At 55.9% G+C, this 21271-nt stretch overlaps 1 protein-coding gene across 7 annotated transcripts in view; it reads left to right on the top strand.

Annotated features, from left to right (window-relative positions):
- Positions 1-313: 313 nt before the first annotated feature.
- AHDC1 (AT-hook DNA binding motif containing 1) overlaps positions 314-21271 on the top strand; it is a 64507-nt gene continuing 43549 nt past the window's right edge. For 2 of the 7 annotated variants that reach the window (XM_081055463.1, XM_081055469.1), the window contains exons 1-2: positions 588-778; positions 1012-1106. The gene's annotated coding sequence lies outside the window, so the exon portion shown is untranslated. Of the gene's footprint in view, positions 349-587; positions 779-1008; positions 1107-13682; positions 13829-21271 lie in introns of those variants that run through there. The other 5 variants (XM_081055468.1, XM_081055467.1, XM_081055465.1 and 2 more) reach the window with 5 other exon arrangements.

A 21271-nucleotide genomic window follows, 5' to 3' on the forward strand; every position in this document is an offset into this window, starting at 1 on the left:
CCTTTGGCTAATCCCTTGATTCTCCTCCATTCGACTCTCATTCCATTCTCAGGCCCCGCCCCTTTGCTCCCACCGCAACCTCCGTTCCAGCCAGAGCCCCCCGCAGGGGACAAGGAACGGAGGAAACGTTCCCAATCCTTGGAGAAGACCAGCATCTCTTCGTAAACTTGGGCGCGTCCCCGCCGAAGGTGCAGGGGCTTGGGGTCCCGGCAGGCTCGGAGCCGCGCCGTCGGAGCAGCCCGCTTGACCCCGCCCGCTCCGCGCGCCGAGCGGCCGGGGCGGGGACTACAAGTCCCGGCGTGCCGCGCGCGCGCTCCCCCCTGGGGTTCCGGATGGTGAGCGGCGAAGGTAAGGCGAGCTCGCAGAGGCAGCGGCGGCGGCGGCGGAGACGGAGAGAGGCAGGCAGGCAGGGCGAGGGCGAGAGACGGAGGGAGGGAGCGAGCGAGGCAGACCAGACAGACAGACAGGCGGGCGGGCGGGCAGAGCGAGCCACCCGCCAGGCTGCGCTCAGCCCCGCTCGCAGCGGAGAGAGCAGAAGGCAGGAGGAGGGAGGGGAGGAGAGGGAGGGAGGGAGAGGGAATCCAGCTACCACCACCCAAAGCCAGCGTCTGCTTTCTGTCCTCATTTCCTTTTCCCACCCAGCTCTGAGAGCAGAGAAAGGCAGAGAGAGCGAGAGATAGAGACAGTCAGAGAGACAGACAGACAGCCAGAGCGAACGGGAGGGAGGAGGGCGGAGGAGGAGCAGGAGCAGGACTACGCGGGGCGCGTTCCCTCCCAGGTTTGCAATTGGGGGGGTGGGGGCGGGGGTGTCCAGGGCTGTGAGTGTGTGCGCGGCGGGGGGAGCGAGGGGGGCCAGAGAGCGAAGGAGTGATCAAGGTGGGGGGGGGCGCCGCGGGAGCTGGGGGCCGTGTCCAGCGGAGTTAGCGGCGGAGAATGTGAGCCCAGGCGCAAGCCATGCTGTCAGCAACAGCGGGCGGCTCAGGGTTCCTTCACGACTCCTCTCCCCAGCAGCCGGGCGCCCGCGTCGCTGCCGCCGCCGGAAGACTGACGACCCCCAAAGCCCCTTGCCTGGCTCGGACCCACGGAGCCGGCAGCCCAGCACTCCGGTGAGTGGCGCCTCCTCCCTAGCCCTAGACCCCCGCTGGGGACCGGCTGGCCGGGCTCTTTTGTGCAGCGCGCCAGGGGGGGCCCTGCGCCCCCTTCACGCGCCCCGGTCCGGTCTGCCGGACCCCGTGGTTGCGGTGCCCGCGGTGCGATCGGTCTTTGTTTCCACCGGGGCCCGCGGCTCGGCTGGGCTCGGCTGGAAGCCTGGCAGGCAGCGCCGGGAAGGGGGAGGGGGAGGTGGACGAGAAGGGGGGGCGAGAAGGGGGGGTTCTCGGGTTTCCTGGCCGCCCCGCGGCTCCCCCGGCTCGGGGGCGAGGTGCGCGCCCAGCGCTGCCCGGCGCCCCCTCCTTCCCCCTCCCTCCGTCTTTGGATTTAAAACTGCAATTTGCTTTCCAGCTTGCTGAGAATGGGGGGGGGGGAATTAAGGGGGGGACCGTGGGAGCGGAGAACAAGGCTGGATTTTAGGAACGGCGCTGGGAAAGGGGGAGACTGCGGAGGGAGGAGCCCCTCCCCTCCAACCCCCAAATCCCAAGGTTCCGCTGGTGCTCTGGGAGTTGAGGGGCGGGGACCTAATGACCCTGAGGGGGTGTGGGGCGGAGGAGGGATTTGGGGGCGGCCAGGGCTGGAGGGGTTGGGCCGCGTGCCCGGTTACCTGGCGAACAAAGTCGGCTCACTTTTGCATAAATAAATAAATAATCGCCTATCAATGTGTTTCCTCTGGGGCTCTGATTGAATCGGCCCCCTCTTCCCCAGGGGGTGGGGTGCTGAGTGACAGCTGTCAGCCCCCTGGGCTGGTAGCTGGGGGTGAATTGCTGAATCTCGCTGCTTTCTGGCTCAGGGCGCCTTCCCCTGCTGGGTCCTGGTCCCCGGGCAGAGCCAGAGGGGCAGGGGGCTGGCTCTGAGTCTAGGAAATAACCTTGTTTCCTGTTCTACAGGAAAAGGGACAGCAACCCAGAGTTTGGGGGCTGGGGATGAGGACTGATGGGAGCTGGAGGGGTTCCCCAGCAGCCTGACCCCCCAGCCTCCTGCCAGGCGAAGGGGCCAGCTGAGGGAGGAAGGATGTGGGCCTTGCTGGCCGGAGGCGGGAGCTGGGGCTGTCCCTGAGGCGGGCAGCGGGCACAGAGAGGGAGGAGGGAGAGAGAGAGAGAGAAGCGGGGGCGGGAATTTTCTACCGCAGACCCTGGGGGCCAGGGCCAGATGTGGAGGGGTGGGGAGTCCCCCCTCCCTTCTAGCTTGGGGGCCCTGAGGCTGGGCTGGGAGGGGCTGAGCCTGGTGCCCTCCGTTCTGCACCAGTGCCTGACTGGCAGGGCCAGCTGAATTTGGGCCCAGGCATCACCCTGGGAGGCAGGGCTGGGCTGCACTAGTCTGGTCCCTGAACACAAGGAGGGACCCTTGGGGGGGCCTGTGCATGTCTGGCTGGGCAGGCGTTTCCCGCCGGACCAGTTGGTGTCAGGCGGGACTTGGCCCCAGCTCCCTGGGCAGAGCTCAGGGTGTGAGGACAAGCTTTGCCTCCGGGTCAGGGTGGCCACATTTTGTCCACTGCTGCCACCAGCGGGGCGGGGGCATGTGCTTTGGCCTGGGCAGAGTCCTGCCAGGAGCATTTGGGGTGTTTCTATTGTTGGCTTGTTCCTGTTCAGTGTGGCCCGGTTGTGTAGCTGTTCGAGCTGGGGCTGTAAGTGAAAGATTACCAGTCTATCCACCCTCCCCTCCCCACCCCCGCCTTTGGGGGGGAGTGCTGGGTTGTGGTGGTGAGTTGTGTGGGGACCCCCCAGGTGGCATGTGCATGCTGCTTGCCATCTCCCTCTTTTGAGCAGATGTATATTTATTTTTATAGTAATGGAAAATCAAACTGGATAGTAAGTTGAATTCATTTTTTTCTCTTGCTGTGTCAATAGTTGGAATAACCCCCAGAGACTGGTGAACTTCTTGTGCTAGAGCTCCCACCCTTCAGAGATTGCAAAGATCAGTGAGGGCACGAGTTCTGGGGGACCTATGAGCACCAATCCAAACCAGTACTCTTGTCCTTCTTGGTCTGGCATTGGAGCAGGTGCCCAGGTGAGCAGGCATTGCCCCCTCCCCGGGCATCCCCCCATACTCCAGGGTGTAATCTGGCCTCTCAGCCACCTCCTTGGTCAGTGTCTAAGCTGTGCCTAAGCCCTCAGGGACATTCTCTGGGTGGGCTCTCTCCCCCTGCCTGGGCTCCCGGGCCACGTGCTGATATTTATTTTCTGTAGTAAAATCCATTTTTAATGCCGTTACTTTTGAAATAATATAGAGAGAAACAAATGTGATGTGTTTAAGTTGCCCTCTGTGAGTTTTTAATGTGATCTATGGCTGAGGTAGTGATGGAAGGAGCTGTTGGGCTTGGAGAAATTTGGTGTCATAAAGAAAGAGCTTGCTGTTTATTATGGTTGCTGGGGTGGGGGGTCTGGAACAGGGTCCTGGGGGCAAGGAGCCCCAGCCCCCCCAAGGTGCTGTGGATGGACAGCATAGCTTCTCAGCTTAGGGGTATAAGGGTTCCAGGATTATTTTGCATTGTTCCCCAGCTTTTGAGTGGGCCTTTGGTGAAGGGGCTCGGGAGTTGGGGGGCTTTGTTCCCCCCATTCCACCTGCTTGGATCTTAGATCTTGGCAGGAAGGTTTCTGGAACCCCCTGTAGAGTTACGTGGAGGCATACTATGGGGAAGTTGGACTTGAATCCTAAAGGAGATTAAGGGATGGAATCTCCACCTGATTGTTGCAGCTGTGCTAGAGGCTTGAGGGGCAAATTGACCCCCCGCAGAAGCCAGGGGACATTGGGGTGGGGGGGCTGCTCTGGACTGGCAGGGCCCCAGAGGGATATTCTTCTCAGATCAGCCTGGAGCACTGACTTTGGGCCACTCCCCACTCTTGCCTCTATTTCCCATTGGGCTGGGTCTTTCTCCAGGCAAACCTAATCTCCCTCAGACCCCCCCCAACCCCCACCCCAGCCCTAGGTAGGTGAACTCTGTGTGTGTGTGTGTGTGTGTGTGTGTGTGTGTGTGTGTGTGTAATAGCTCTATATCTCATGCCAGCCAGCCAGCTAAGACCCAGAGGTTCCATGCCTTCATACCAGATGCCCAGGCACTTCTGGTCTGGTTGAGTGAAGCCAAGCAGACCACTATTATGGGATGGAGCCCAGCTCTGTTTCTGGGTCCCCAGGTCTCTTGGGACTGAGCCATGTGGGGGAAACCAAGATGGGATAGAGCTGGGACTGCAGGAGGGAGCAAGGGTAACATTGTTGCTAATGTCAGCAGATCCCCCCACCCCAGAGCTGGGCTAGAATGGGGGAGGTAGGGAGGAGAGAGACCCAGACGGCCACATTGGAGGTGGAGAGAGGGGAAGATGGTGACAGAAGCCAGTGATGAGGGGGTGAGAGGGAAAGCACAAGGAGAAGAGCCAGGATCATAGCCCCTGGAGGTGGGGTCAAGGTGACCAAGAAAGCCTAGGCATGTGCCACTCTGCACACCACAGCCTGAAATGAGCAGGCACTGAGGGCCTCTCACCCAATATCAAATGCTCAATTGTTTTTTGGAGGAGAGACAAGCAAATGTCTCTGGGAAGAGAGAGGAGGACAGGTGGGAGAAAGAGAGAGAGAGATTCCCACAGGAGGAGGGAGAATGGGGAGACAGGGGGATTCCGGGGATCACTTGACTCATGCTCCTGCTCCAGGGCAGTGTCTCCCCTCTGCCTTCTCCAAATGTCTGGGGACTGAGTAGAGCTCTTCTTTGGACCCGGGGCTGGGACCTAAAGCAGGGTCAGCACCCCACAGGTTGTGGGTGCTCTATGCCAGGAGGCACCGTGGTTTAAAAGTGGGGAATACTAGGGTCCCAGAGATGCCAGTTGAAACCCCTCCCTTGTTTGACAGGAGGAAATCAAGTCTAGAGAGGGGAGCCACTTGCCCCGGGTCACAGAGGCTTGGCAGGGCTGGGCCTGGGACCCAGGCTCTTTGCACTCCACCTCTCTGTAGCTAGAGAATTGGAACAGCTGCAGGGGGCCTCCTGGGCGTGGAGGGGGGCTGTGGAGGGGGGCTGGAGCCTGGAGAGAGGAGCAGGCAGGCACCCTTGTGGCCAGAGCCCCCCCAGGGGAGGGGGAGGCGCCGCTTCTCGGGGAGAGAGAGGGAGGGAGGGGAGAGAGGAGGGGAAACAGTGAGTCAGGCTTCCAAGAGCTGAAGATGAGAGAGCCAGCTCTGGGAGGGAGAGGGCAGGGAGGGCTGCTCTGAAGTGAGGAGCGGGAGGGGGCCCAGCCAGGGGCAAGGAGAGCTCTGGAGGGAGGGAGCCAGCCCCTGGCCCTGGCCCAACCATAGGGCTGTGCGGAGGGTGCCGCAATATGGACTTTGCCCATGGTAGATGAGGAAGAAAGAAGATTCTGCCCCTGCACTATCCCTTCCTTTCCCTTTCCTCATTTATGATCCCACCCCAGGGTCTCAGGGGAAATGACACCCAGCCCAGACAGATGGGTGTCCTCCCATCCCTTCCTCAGTTTCTTCATCTATTGTGGGATTTGGACGGGGAGCTATTCTTGGAGAGGGAGTGGGGGACACAGTATCCTGGGAGGGTGTTCAGAGAAGCTGTCTCCAGCTGCTGGCTTTGTGCTGGGGGCACTGTTGGAGCTGCCACTGGTGCAGGCAAGGGTGCACGGTCTCGGGGTAGGCTCCCTGTTGAACGCTGAGTTGCTGGGCGAAGGAGAGGGAGTGGCTGTTCATGAGTGCTGGGGTGCACGGTGTGTGTGTGTGTGTGTGTGTGTGTGTGTGTGTGTGTGTGTGGTGGTGGTGGTCTGCTGATGGTAGGTGGGCTATCTGGGGCCTCTTAGATTAGCCAGTGCCTAAATAGGGCCAAGGTCTCCAGGTCCCCAACCACCTTCAACATGGGGAGGAGGGTTACACTCATGTGATCCCCTATGTCCCTGCAGGTCAGAGGCTCTGGGGAAAGTAGGAGGTGGAAACAGCCTTTGTGGGAACTAGTGAGGACTGCCTATGCGGCCCCTCATGATTGGAGCTGGGACCAGAATTGGAAAGATCCCCAGGGACTGCCTGGAAAGGAGGAGGGGAGGAGGACCCCCCCACCCCCAACTGACAGGAAGCTAAGGCTCCCAGCCCCTCCTACCCCCAAGGTCTGGCATTCCCCCCCCTGCCCCTCCCTCCTGTATCCCAGCATTTCCTCCATTGGCTAGGCGATAAGGAAGGTGGGCACTAAGGATCCCTCTCCCGCAGGGCCTGGCATCCCCTGCTGCTCCCTCCTGGATCCCAGCATTTCTTCCATTGGCTAGGGATAAGGAAGGTGGGCACTAAGGGTCCCTCTCCTGCAGGGCCTGGCTTTGGGGGGTGACGGTGAAGTGAGGGTAAAGTGAGGCCCCCTGCCTCCTCCCTTACACACGTACACAAACTCAGCTGCAGTGAGGCCCTGCTTTCTCTCTTATTTCTGCTCTGGGGTCCTTGGCCTGAGAGCCCAGGGGAGGGGCTGCTTCTGCAGCTGGCTGGCCCCGAACTCCCAGCTCAGCCCAGCTGCTACTGAAGCTTCCAGAAGCTGCAGCTCTGCACCTCCTCCCCACCCCCTGAGCCAGGAGAGGCCTTTGCTGACCTGGGGGAGGAGGGTGCCTCGGGAAGCGAGTGGGTACTCTTAGAAGGACTAGCACAGACAACCAGACAGATGGGTGGTGAAACAGATGGACAGAGACACCCACACACAAGCAGACGGAGAGACACGGACAGATGGACCAGGACAGGAAGAGACGGACAGACAGAGGTGCTGGTAGAGAGAGGTCAGAAAGATGGAAGAGCCTAGGGAGAGAGAAAGAGACAGAGACTTGGAGACAGGGCCATCCAGGAAGAGTGACCAGGTGACTGAGATGGGAGAAAGAGAGAGATGGCGGGGGAGAGGGAGGGACAGGAAGAGATAAAGAAAGAGGGAAACCCAGACTGAGAAAGAGAGAGGAGAGACTTGAGGCTACAAACCACAAACAGGGATTTGATGAGAATCTGGAAGGTGTTTTCTCCTGCCTCCCTCCCCAAACCCCCAGGCCAGCCAAGTCTCCATTCCTTCCACCCCCGGCTCAGTTTCCAGCTGCTAAAGAGGTCAGGGAGGGAGGGAGGGAGAGAGAGAGAGAGAGAGAGAGAGAGAGAGAGAGAGAGAGAGAAACAGACAGACAGACAGACAGACAGACAGACCAGAGACCCCTCCTCCCTGCTCTTTTTGTAGGCGAGGGAGTTGCTAAGAGCAGCTTTCCCAGCCCTGACCCCTACTCACAGATGTACATACCTCTGGTCTCAGAAAATAGCACCTCACAGTCATCACTCACTGAGTGTATGTCTTGTCCAAATGCACCCCCCCATCCTCACACCTGTCCATACAGGCCTTGCCTCACACATACATACATTTTGTGACCCAAATCTCTTCCGTCACACATTTCGAATCTCACAAACATAATAAGTGTGTACCTATGCTTCCTTACACATAGAGGCAGTGACACACAGGCCTCATGGGGTCTCAGGACATGTTGACACGCATACAGTTACACACATAATGTATGTCACACCAGAGCAGAGAGAACACTCTTTCCTCTGGAGATGAAGATTAGGGTTCCCGGGGAGCAGTGGGGTTGGGGTTGGGGTTGGATGTCCCCTCACTCTGACCCAGCTGGTAGGGTGGCGGGGCAGGAGGCCCTCAGCCAGTGGGAGCCCTCCTGGGAAGGTACAAGGCCGGAGCCGGACACAGGTGAATTGGGTGGTGTGAAAGAGCTGAGAGTTGGTGAGGGGGTATGTGTGCACGTACAAAAATGTATACATACGTACAGATACAAGGGATGGCGAGTGTCTGTTATGGTGTGTGTGAGAAACACTGAGTGCATGTGAAATGGGACATGGGTGTCACACGGAGAGCCAAGTGGAGTGTGGGTGAATGTGTGCTAGCTACTTGTCAGGTATGTATGTGTGGATACGTGGACGTGTGGCAGGTGTGTGTGGCCACCTGGTTTTGCAGAGTGTGGGGGGGAGTGATCGGTGTATATATGTGACAGTACGGACCCGGGGGGTGAGCTGCATGTGTATGGATGTGGTGCGGTGTTTGGTGGATGGGAAGGTGTTTGGGGTGTTAGTGTGTGAGTGTAGGCAGTGTGCATAGTGTATGAGAGGGTCGCTGCCTGTGTGAGGCTTGAGCATGGAGCCGAGCTCGTTTGGAGGGCTGTTTTGCTAGGCCAGAATGCTGCTTGAACAGACGCCATCAGCGCAAACACATGCGAAGGGGCTCCAAAGCTCACAGTCGGGCACTGACCCACACAGACGCACAAGGACAGACAGACCCGCCCCTGTCCTCCCTCTTCCTCTCTCCTGGCGTCAGTGGTTTTCAAAGGAGCCTCCATGAGGACTGTTTGCTGTGCAGTTCCCCCCACTCCCAGCCATGCCTCTTCAAACACAGTGATGCCCTCCAGGCAGCTTTGTGGAAGCTCCTGCCTCGACCATCTGAAGGCAGATGGGTGGGCTAGGATCCACTGCTACCCCCCAGGGAGCGAGGAGGCGGAGACAGATGGAATGCCTGTCTCAGCACAGGGTCTGGAGGTGGGCAGGCACCCCCCCAAAAAGGGGTTCTAGCCGGTAGCGCCCAGTTGGGGTCCTGAACAAAGGCCGCGACTCGGTCCTTCATTTCCCCAGAGGGGTACCAACACTCACCCTGCAGTCCTGTCACCTGTGTGGGCACAGGGCCCCAACTACAGCCCCTACGACCTCCTAAATGTACAAACTGCTTGCTACACACTTACAGCTCCAACACCCCTAGACATACAACTGCTCCACCTACAACACACAGCCCCAACACCTCCACAAACACACAATTACTCCACATACAAACACCTTCCTGACATCCGGCTTCCCCAAATACACACAGCCCCACATGCTTCTAAATCAGGGGTGTCCAAACTTTTTTCAACGGTTTTCACCAAGGGCCATATGCGGTAAAATACACAAACAGCCGGGCCACTCACTCGAGGTGAAGTAGGTATTGCTTCACCTGGTTTATTTAAGTAAACTAAATATATTTTTGGAATTTGCTGCCGGCCAATTAACAATGGATTGCGGACCGCAGTTGGCCCGCGGGCCATAGTTTGGACACCCCTGTTCTAAACACACAACCACCGCATGCCTACCTACAGATATTTGCAACCCTAGTATTTAACCAAAGCCCACATTTTATGGCCCCCAGTATACCCCCAAACACTCCAGTGTGTGCACGTACACACACACACACACACACACACACACACACACACTTCCCCACCCCCCTACCCCCAGACGGAATACCTCCAGAAGGCAGTCCTCTGTACAAGCTTCAGTACTCTCAGCGCTCTAAGGGCCCAGGGACAGTCCCCACATCTCTCCAAACACCGACTTGCACTCACACACGTATATAGCCTCAGCCCAGTCACAACCCTGCATGCACCCATTCACCCCTCAGCTTGTGAGCAGCTCTTTCCTGCCCCCCTGCACCTCCACCTCACTCTGGCATGTACTCTGCCTCAGTTTGTCTACAGCCCTCATACATTCCAGCACACCCTCCCTCCCCAGCACTCGCCATCACAGCTCCCCCAACCCACCTTTTTCTCCCCAGACCCCCCCCCAGCCTCAGCCTTGCACACATACTTAGACTTGGTCACTCTTGTGTGCTCTCTTTCTCCGCTGCCTAGTCCTCCCCCACTTCCCAGCTCCTCCTCTGCCTGGGGAGGCATCTCCACCCCCCTCACTGCCCCCGGCCTTTCATTCCTGGACAGTGAGGCTGTACATCTGGTTCAAAGCTGCCCCACCCAAGACCCTGTGCTCCGGGCACCCTGGCCTGGGCTTTGGGGGCTTGGGGCCTCTTTGGGGGCTCTTGGCACCTGGTCACCCTGGTTTCAGCCAAGAACTCTGAGTACCCAGCCCTGCCCTGACTCTGGCACGTATTGTGGGGGGAACAAGGGGATATACCCCCAGCCTTTGCTTTCTCCGGTCCTTGCCAAATGCTCCCCCTCCTTGGCTCACCTGAGAGGGACTTTGGGCCATGGACTTCAGGGAAAGAGTTAGGAAGGTGCTGTATTGACCTGCTTCCCAACCCCCTTGCAGGCTTGGGGCTTGGTCTCCCTGGGAGTCAGTTCCGACAGTGAAGGTTACTTTACTAGATGCATGATTTTAAACGGAATCTCCACCATCTGTTCCACCCCCTAATTACAGATGCACAGAATCCGCCTCAGAGGGCAGGATGAGGGGAGTGATTTAGAGGCTGAGCTCCTTCTGCCCGCATTAGGGCTGGGGATATTGGGGGGGCCTCTGGGTATTGCTCACAGTCCCCCAATCCCATGTCTTTCCCAGGGATCCCTCATGCCTCATTTCTTGCTGGGGGAAGGCTCCTAGAAAGGTTCTGGTGACCTGCAAGATCTGAAAGACAAGCAACTGCAGTGCTGAGGGAGGGGTCCCCGAGACATCCCCTGTGTCCCAGGCCCCAAGTCCTGGGATGCAGACTCCATTAGAGCCTTGAAAAATTCAGTGGATCGATCTCCTGCCTGCTTCTTGTGCCCTGGGGAACCACAGGCGCTGGCCTGGCCCAGCTGTCTGCCCACCCCAAGGGTAGCAGGGATTGGTGAGGTAGGGAGGGGGGTGTCAGAGCCAAGGTGGGGGCTGCCAGATTCTGTCAGCAGAGGACATGGGCAGGCATGCCAAGATCCACCAGGTGAGTCTGCACGTACGTGCCCATCCACCTTGGTGGAACTGCCATGCTTGACCCCAGTTTGAGCCATGCTCTGTAGGGCTGGACCAGCATCAGAGGCTTCTGAGGGCTACTGGGCTACACTCTGAGGGTGGGTCCTCCTTTGCCCATGGGCACCAGGGACCTGGGCCCCAGTCTGCTTGGTGGCAGCAGCGGTTGGCACACTGCAGTAGATGCGAGATGCTGGAGCATTCACTGCGGGGAGAAAGGGAGCGAGGTTGGGCTGGAGGAATTTTAAAGACTGCTGCAGGCAGGAGGGTCTCTGGAACCCCGTGGAGCAGGCAGTCATGCAGAAGTAATCCTATCGCAGCCTGCCTGGAGGAGAGGAGAGGACAGAATGGGAGAGGAAAGGCTGTTGCCCCTCTCCCACTTCAGCCCCTGCCACAGCCAGCTGTGGGGGGAGCCAGGGACCCCAGGGGCCTTCCCCGAGGAGGCACCTTGTCTTCTTCATTCCACTGTGGCATGTGCCCCCCAGGGGCAGAGCTGCAGCTGTTGCTCAGCTTCGAGCTCTGGGTTTTATAAATAATGCAGCTCGGAGGTGGGGGCCAACTCAGCCCCCGGTCACCTTGGGTCACCAAGTGTGGTGTCTCCAGCTGGCAGTCCTGTGGCAGAGCCCCCTCTCTCCCTTCCAACCTACTCTTCCTCTTTTGCTGTGTGAGCTTGGGCCAGAGGCCCAGCCTCTCTGGGCTGTGCCAGAGGCAAAGGATTGTGGAAGAACCCAGAAACCCCTGACCTTTTGTCCCACCTCCCAGCCCTCACAGGTTAACTGGCAGCTGGCTCAGCAAATCCAGGCTGGCGAGGAATGGGCTGCTCTACAGGGGCCTCACCCATTCCACCCCTCCATTTTGCAGATGGAGTAACCGAGTCCAAAGTGAGGGCCAGCCAGCTGATGAACCCCTCCTTCCTGCCCCATTCTGCTGTCACTCAGGCTCTTCTCAGCCTTAGCTCAGCTAAGAGCAGGGCCTTGGTGGGGGGGCGGGGGATGTTTGGGAAAGTGGTTTTGGCTGAGAGGTTGCCATGGCAATGCTGCAGGATGCTGAGCTGAAGTGGGGGTCCTACAGGGTCTCTGGGGCCCCCAGTTCCACACCCCTGTGGTCTTCTCCTCCTCGTCTCGTGCCCCCACCCAGATGCCTGTCAGGCAGCTCTGGTGACGGGCCGGGTGGGTGACAGGTGGTGCAGGTGATGGGCTGGGTGGGTGACGAGCTGGGTGGGTGACAGGTGGTGCGGGTGCGAGGCAGGCAGGTGACAAGCTGGGTGGTGACGGGCCCTGCTGATGACAGGCAGGGGGTGTGGTTGGCGAGGATGCTATCTCCTGGCTGGTGGCCTGTTGCAGCCCCCCACCCTCATGCGTGTGCACACACATAGACCCTGGGCGCAGAGCTTGGGGCTAAGATACTAATGAGGCTTATTACTTGCGGAGGGGCAGGTGCCCAACTCTCACTAATGAGAGGTCTTTAACGAATAGGGGAGACAGCTGGGGGCTTCGAGGAATTTGGCTGGCCCTCCTGGGCCGAGGCCCTGGGGGGTCCCGATCTGTTTGGAGGATGAGCCATCCTCTCCTTTCCCCTGGCCACTTGGGTTTATGTTAGCACTACCCACAGTCGTGATAGCTACCATTGTGTAAGCACTTGCTGCAGTGTGCCCAGCCCTTACTTGCATTTTCTCTTTTCACCTTTACAATTGTAGCAGGGAGGCGCTGTTACCCATTTTATAGATGAGGAATCTGAGGCTGAGAGAAGGCAAGGGACCTCTCATAATAAGTTTCTGGTACACCTGGGATTTTCATCTAGGTCTTTCTGTCCTTTCTGCTCTTAACCACCAGTAAAACTCAGGTCTTGGCACAGACCCAGATGCTCTCTCAGGGCCTCAGTTTCACTCTTCTGGAAAATGGATGTATAACAGAGGGGTAGTCACCACAGGCTCTTCAGTTCTGATTTGGGTGGCTTCAGGGACTCTTCCAGGTAGCGGCCAACGACTCGCTTCATCTGGCCCAGATTCTGGGTGACACCCCTAGACTGGAGAGAGGGCAGAGCTTAGTGCTGAGGAGCTGAGCTGAAGTGGGAACACCTGGGATATCTAAGCCACTTCCTGCAACCAGCGGTGGGGAGGCTGAGACCTGGAGAGGAGCAGTCACCACCCAAGGTCACACACCCTGTGAGCTGTAGGGCCCAGTGGGATCCCAGGTCTCCTGGCCTGTTGAAGGGGTGGGGCTGGGTGTGGTACCAAGGCTGAGAGGCCACCTCCTTTTGGGCTCCACCCACCAGCCTAGCCGTCTTTGCAGGAGGTTATGAACCCCCAGCTTCTGGGAGGTAAGGTTCAGGGGGCTGTTCCCTCTTTAGAGCCATGCCCCTTCCCCATCAATCTGGGCTTCTAGTGTCAGTTGAGCCCCTCCCTTTGGAACTCTTTGGGGTGGAAACTCCCTGGCAACAGCTGATGGATGGGTTAGGGCCTTGACATTGGCCTGGGGCCACATAGCATGACCCTGGAGGGACCAGGCTGGTTCTGGGGGGCTTTGAGGGGAATGTGAGGGAGAAGAATTAAGCTCATAGATCTTAGAACGTCTGTTTCCCTCCTCCTCTACCTTAATCTCTAACCAAACCTCTCTAGCTGCTCACCCAAAGCTGGGGTTAAGGGAGTCCGCCATTTCCCTCTCCCTCCAACTGATGCTCAACCCCTTCTGAAATTGCGCCCCTATGAGGAAGAAAGAGTTGCAGCCACTACTGTTGGGCAGGATAAAGACCTTGTGTGTCCAGACTACTAGCTTTGGTCTCCGATTCGTAGTGGTGGGTAGGGCATAGGGCTTCAGTACCTCAGTTTCCTCAACTTGGGGTTTTAGATCCTCTCCTGGTACCTGTCTGCTCAGTCAGGAAGGAGCACCAAGACTGAGAGGGATTTCACAGCTGCAGGACACATGGCCCTGTCCTCAGAAGCCCCAGTCTGAGAGAAGCACAGCCCTCGCCTTGAGAGCCCTCAAACCCAGAGGTGAGGTCTAGAACCCAGGCTGGGTATGTGCTGAGGTTCAGGCGGGGAGTGGGTGGTGCTGCGTGGCTGGACTGGGATGGCTTTCTGAAGCAAAGATTGAGGCTGGGGGGAGGCCAGAGGATGGCTGATGGTTTGCCTGGGGGCTGTGGAGCCATCTTTGGTTGGAAGAGGGAGGCTTGAAGGGTCACAGGCCTGGGCAGCAGTAGGCTAGAGTTCTGGGGCCCTCCTGGCTCCCCAGGGAACAGACTACTGCCTGGCCCTGGGGACCCAGGCATCCTAGTGGGTGAGGGCGGGTCTCCAGCAGGCTCCCTGCCAAACCCTGCAGCCTGCTCACCAGGAATCTTGTTGCTGAGAGATGGAAAATCCCGGCTGGGCCTGCAGCTCATCCCTCCCCTCCAGGAGAAGGAGGGGCCCAGAGATTCCTTCCTGTACCCCCCTTCCTTCTGGGGCAGGGCCCTCCTCAGCAGTGGGTGGGGCTGGGGGGCCCAGGGCAGGCCTCTAAGGCTTGGTCACATGTCCTGGAGCCCAGCCCAGCCCGCAGTGGGCACCAGGGCACTTTGGAGGCAGAATGGGCCTGGTGCAGCAGAGGAGGGGTGGGGGTGGGGTGTTGAGGCCAGAAGGGGGCCTGGGTGGGGGCCCGTGCCTGGCCCTGGCCCCACTGGCTCCCCCAGCGTGGAGGGTGAAGAGTTGGTTCTCTCCTTGGACAGGAAGACGAATGATCCCATTATGGGAGCGTGATTTTATTCCACGTGTCACGGAGTCTGAGATTAACTTGCTCACCAGTCTGTGACAAACCCCTCACACCCAACACGTACACACACACAGGCACAGGCACAGAGATACACACATATCCTTGGTCTCACAAACGTACATCCCACAGACACAGATAAGCATTTCCATACTACAGCACATGGCGGAGTCTCACATGCAGAGACACAAGCACACATTCACACTTAGATGCACAGATCTAGACCCACAGCCTCAAAAGCACATTTCCTCACTCACGCTAAGGCCACATGGACCCACAGCTACAAACAGGCATTCCCTGGGAATGCTTGCAGCTCTGCTTAGACATGCACAGATCAAGGACACACAGTGCCCCGTAGGCACAGATACACTTACACACATACAAACCCAGACACAGTCCTGCAGACAGGCGTAGACCAACAGCCACACACACCGAGACAAAGGCCCAGATACATATAGAGACAAAGACAGGCATAGACACCAGCCCGCAGTGCGCACACAAGCACAGGCGTGCACTCCTGGACACAGACAAAGACAAATAAATGCCCAGAGGTTTTGCTGTGGACAGATGTAAAGCACACACACACATCTGGGCTTCCTCCTCGACCTTCCTGCCTGGGGACATGGTAATCTGGTGCTTGTGGCTCCAGGAAGAGAACTGAGGAATCTTCTGCTCAGTCAGAGCCCCCCATCGTGGCCCCAGGGCCAGCCCCCACCTCTGGCACTGGGCCCATGGCCAAGGCCATGGGAGCCACACCCTCAGCAGCGCCCTGACATCTCTTACCTTACCCTCCCCATGGGACACACAGGCGCGCCATTTCCTCCTGCACGTGCTCACGGCACCCTCCCAGGCCCACACACTTACAGTTTCTCACTCCCACCACCCCTCAGGTGTCCCCTTGTTGGTTTTCTCAGTCACACTCATGCCAGCAGACATGTCCAACCTCCAGCACATACACACACAGGCTTCACGCCATACGCTCTCACCCACACACAAACAGGCTCTCCTTCACATACGTGTCGTCTTCCCACATGTACATGCCCTTCTTCACATGCTTCCTCACCTTCTCGCTCACAAACGAATTCAGAAATGCGGCACACACTCCCCCACATATATTCTCACCACTCTCTCACACGTGCGCGCGCGTACACACACTGAGAGCCTCCCTCACACCGTCACTTGCCTTCCTCTGTCTCTCACAAACACTCCCTCTGCCAGGAGTGTAGCTCTGCTGCAGAGCAGTCCCAACAGTATTTGTCACTGCTCTCTCGACCTGGCCTTGGCCTTCCTGGCCTCAGTCTCTTCCCTTCCACCTCCAGTGCTGCAGACTGTGGCTTAGTCATCTCTCTGTTTCGTGAACACTTATATATGGGAACATTCATTTATTCATTTAATAAATTTTGATCGAGTATTGATTTCGTGTGAAGCATTGGGGATACTGTGGTGGCTCAGGTCCTTCCCTCATAAAGCTCTCGATTTGGGGACTGGTTTGTTTGTTGCTTATGTAGTCTGACTAGATTGTAAGGTAATCGTCGATCATTAAATGTGGAGGAATTCACACGAGGAAAAATATGAGAAGGGTATTCTGGGTAGCGGGAACAGCGTATGCAAAGTCTGGAATTGAATCAGATGGTTACATGCTGGGAAAATGGAGTAACGTTCAGAGGCTAGAAGAGAATCTGCAAAGAGGGCAGAAGCCAAATGTCACAGAGTTTAGGTGCCGTGCTCAGAAGTTTAGATTTTGTCCAGTGGGCCACAGGAAGTCATGGGAAGTCTTTAATGACAGGAGACAGGGTGGGTAATAATAGCAGCCCTATTATTACCATCCACTGGAGGCAGGGAGGCTGATGATGGTGGTCTGACCCAAAAGAGGCAAGCGGCATGGAGAGGACATTCATTTAGAAGAAAAACCAGTGGAGTTCCAGTTCCAGAGCTGTAACGCCAGAAAATCACATAGCCTCTTTGAGCTGGTCCATCCTGTGAGGATGGGACAATGCAGGAGCCAGGTTTATAGTAAATGCTTAATAAATGATAGCCATATTGTCAGTTATCACTAGGACTTGGGGGACATCGGATGAGGACATTTACTGAAGACCTATTGAGTGTTGGGTAGTGTGCCAGGTGCTGGGCCCAGAGGCGAGGTATCCATGGCTTCAGGAAGCTCACTCAGATAACAGAGAGGGCCAGGCAGAGGGGTGGAGGCAAAGCACACTGGGAGGATGAGGCAGCACCTCTCAGGGCTCATGGAGGAATAGGCATTGAGCTGGACCCTAAAGAGGCTAGTCAAACTGAGGTAAGCAGTGGTGGAGGAAGGAGCTTCATATGAAACCATGTAAACAAGAGTCAGAGGTCAAGTGGAGGAGTCTAATCTGGCTGTTGTATGGGACACAAGAAGGGGGAGTTGTGGGATGGGCTTATGGAGGCAAGGCCTTGGTGGCCAGGCTGAGAGGAGGTTCAGCACGGAGCTGAGCTGTACTCTAGAACCCACGTTTTGGTTGTGGCATGGACCATGCCCGTTAGACATTCTGCTCCAGGCTCTGCCACTGAGCCGTTGGATGACGGCAAACAAATGTCTCACCCTCCTTGGCCACAGTTTCCTCATCTGTGCAATGAGGCAATTAGTCTTGTATAGGAGGGAATTGTGTGTCATGTCCTAGGGGTTGATATAGCCCACTTTGTTGGGTATCTTCTGTCCTGGGATTTGGGGCTTCAGCAGTGCTTTCTTCCGGAGCGTTCTGAGGAAAACAACGGAGCAACGTGTGGGGTTCACCAGAGACAGATTTTAGGTGCTCCAAATGAGGGGCCAGGAGTTCAGCATGGAAGAGAGGAGTCTTTGCCATGATCTGACTCCATGCCCCAGAGGGGACCCAGAAGAGAAGGCCAAGTCCCCTCTTCTGTCCTGCCCTGTACTGTGTGGTGGTAGAGGTGGGCCATATGTCCTCCTGGCCCAGAGGGTGTCAGCAACCTTCCTGCCCACTGACCAAGGAGCAGGGCTTGGGTTCCGGAATGTGACCCAGGGCTTGGGAGTCCCCTGAGGGTTAAGGAGCCAGGAGGCCAATCTTGGGGTGGCAGAGCCAGGTGAACGCCCTTGGGTAGCTGGGTTCTGCCACTGATATTTGGGGTTGCTGGGAGGTGTGGTATAAAGCAGGTTCTGGTGACCTCCCTGCTGTCCTGGATCCTGGCTGCAAGGGGCCCTTTAAGCAGCTCACCTGTGAGGTGGGGCTGGTAGAGAATTAATTTCCTGTGCTATTTTAATTTTGCTGTATTTAATTTGCTGTTTATTTTAATTAATTAACGACGGGTAATGGTCTATCACAACTTGCTGCCGCTGGCTCCTCTTCCTTTTCAGAGGGGTAGAAGGCCAGGCCACGTGATTGCCGAGTTAGCTATGGGGGAGAGGGAGGGACTTGGGGACATGTCCCTCTTTCCCTTTGCCCCTCTCAACCCAGGGGTCTCCTTCACTCTCCCTGGTTCTCCTCCAAAGGGGCCCTCCTCCCCTCTCACTTGTGCTCCCTCTTACTGCTCCTTTTTCTCCCCCCAGGTCTGCTTTAGGGCCTCAGATAACTTGGCGAAGAGAGGCCTGACATGAGGCCCCTGCCTACCCCCAGGAATCAGTATTTTAATGTCATAGGGTGGTGGTTTAAATAGGACGGGCAGTTGGGCTTGCAACCTAAGCATTACTTAGGAGTTGCTGGGGAAACTTTGAAAGTGGGTGTCAGTTTTTAATGGCAGCCCCCTTTCCCACCCCAGTGCCTAAACAGCATACCCGTCCATGTGTTCAGGCCTGTGGGACACTACCATGTCCAAGCACTTGTGAACACATCCGTGGGCACGATTTCAGTTATTAGTTTCATCTTTAAGACAAACCTCCAGGGTGGATCTATCCTAGAGATGAGGAAGTAAGGCTCAGAGAAGATGAGTGACTTGCCCAAGGTCATGCAGCAATGAAGGGAAGCAGGGCCTGACCTCTGGCTATAATCTGTCTGGAATGAGTTAACAGTTGGAAGAGGGGGGAGGGGAAGTGGTATGGGGATTAGGGTAGGAGGATTAGGTCAAAAGATCGATGGGCCCAGGAAATGGGGTCCTCTGGCTCTGGAAGATGTGGGGAGAGGAGTAGTGGGTCCCTACCACACGGGCGTCCCGAGGTATAAGGTCTCTGCCACCTGTTTCCATTTCCATATGTGTCTTCAGTTGTCTAGGTGGAACCCTACTTTTATTTATTTGTTTGTTTATTTATTTATTTATTTATTTATTTATGGAGGGCACAGCTCACAGTGGCCCACGTGGGGATCGAACCCTCAACCTTGGTGTTATTAGAACCACACTCTAACCAAGTGACCTAACAGGCCACCCCTTTATTTTGGTTTATTTAACAAACACATAGCATTTACTATGTACCAGAAAGTCATCCAACTTTATAAACAGATACTCATTTAATCATCATAGCAGCCCTATTATTAGCACCTTTATTTTACATATCAGAATATTGAGGCTTAGGTTAAGCCTCGTGACTTGCCCAAGGTCACACAGCCAGTACCTGGTGGAGCCAACCTTTGAACTTGGAACACTGGGATCCGGAGACCTTGTTCTGAACCATGAGGATCTTCTTCCTCCTTAGTGCTCTAAGTGGGAGATGGAGCCCTGAGTTTCTGTGAGATAATGGCATCTTTGGGGAACCTCTAGTCTAGGTCAAAGGGGAGATCCAGGCCTGCCCTCACCAACCCCAAGTCTGGGCAGACACAGCTCACAAATCAAGACCGGCTTTGTGTGGGGAGTAGGCACGTGTCCGGGTGCACCTGTCTGGGAGCTGAAGATCAGCAGTTAGGAAGCCCCTGGAGCATGGCCCATGCCGCTACAGTGTTGGCCACAGTAGGGGTGATGTGGAAGGGTCGGCCTCAGACCGTGCCCTCAGAGAGCTTGCTGTCTGACTGGAAAAACAAGGCAGATGTGTGTGAACAGTTATCAACAGCTGTAAAAGACAATGGGAGAAAAACAAAACAGAACATGATGCAGTTGAAATAGTTTGGTCTTTGAATCCTGTGTGACTTTAGTTACTTGATTTCTCTCTGAGCCTCAGTTTGCTCTTCTGTCAAGGGGAAATAATGTGGCACTGACTCCATAGGGTTTTGTGAGGTTCAAGAGAGAGAAAGTGTGAAGGGTTTGAGCTCTGGAGCATGGGATCAGTGAGAATCCTTCTAGATGCAAAGGTCCAACCTCTGGAGAAAGAAAGGGTTGTGCCCCGGGGGTTGGCATTGGAGCAGAGCAGGCTGGGAATAGTGATGATGAGGAGGGCAGTGAGTCTCAGCTTTAGAGTCAGACTTCTTGGGTTTAAATCCTAACCATGAAGAGTCACTTACCCTCTCCGGGCCTTGATTTCTCTGTCTGTAAAATGGGTATAACAATAGTGTTTCCCCCCACCCCATAGGGACACTATGAGGATTAAACTAGTTAACTCATTTATTCAGTAAGCACCTGCTGGGTGCCAGACATATATCTACCAGCTGCAGATAATAAGTAGTTGATATATACCAGGGGTGCCAAAAAATATATACACAAGACTTGTGTTCATCTTTTGTTATCAGTATATATTGCATATTACAATTTTAATATAACTTTTTCCTTTCTTAAAATGTGTATACTTTTTTTTGGCACCCTCTGTATTAGCAATCTTATTGTCATCAGTTAGGTAAATTCTGGAGGAGGGGGCTATTCAGAGAAGAGGAAGAGAGGAGGCTGAGGCTTTAGAATGGGGATGAGTGACATGATAAAATGTTATAGAAGAAATAACAGGTTGATATTTATTGAATGCATACTATGTGCCAGGCATATTAGCTCATGAGGCAGGTGCTCGTATTACCCCCATTTTGCAGATAGGAAATAGGTTCAGAGAAGTATAGTGACATGCCCAAAGAAACACGGCTAGTAGGGAGGGGTGGAGCTGGAATTTGAGAGACATAAAAGCCAGGCTCTTAATCACAGAGCTTTCATCCTGATTGAGAGATGGCATGGGGTGGGAACAGTAATCCAGCAGAAGGAGGGAGAGACCTGGCTAGGAGGACAGAGATGGGCAAGATCTCCAAATTCTGGGAACAGTGAGGGAATGGACCAAGTCAGTATATTCTCTCCCACTGGGTTCTCCCAGCAGTAAACAACAAGACATGAGCTCAGGAAAGGGAGCAAGTGAAGACTGGATGCAAGGGTTCCTGGAAAAGATGGGTCTTGAGAAATCAGCAGAGTTGAAAGAGATGGAGTCAGTGCATTCCAGGCAGAGCGCACAGCATCAGCAAAGGCCCTGGGGTGAGAATGAGCAGCATGGCTTAGGGCTGAGAAGTGGGAGGAAATGGCTGAGAGAGGTCAGAATGAGAGTTGGGAGGGCTGGTGGACTCAGGGGCACAGGGAGAGTAACAGCCCCAGGGAGATAGGGAGGGTGATAGATTCAAGAGGCTTAGCGAACGCAGAAATAGAAATACACCCCCCACACACACCAATGTGGACAGGAAATAGAGAATAGTGATCAAGAGGGCAGGCCCTGAAGTCAAATCCTAGCTAGGTTGCTTCCTACCCTGTGTCAGGGTAAGCCACTCGAGGCCTCATTTTCAAAATAAGGGGTAACGACAGTAGTACCTGTCTCCTAAGATGAGGTGATCTGTGAGAAGTGCTTAGCACAGTGCCTGGCACATAGTAAGCTCTTGATT

Source organism: Rhinolophus hipposideros, assembly GCF_964194185.1.
Source record: "Rhinolophus hipposideros genome assembly, chromosome: 8".
NCBI classification, from domain to species: domain Eukaryota; kingdom Metazoa; phylum Chordata; class Mammalia; order Chiroptera; family Rhinolophidae; genus Rhinolophus; species Rhinolophus hipposideros.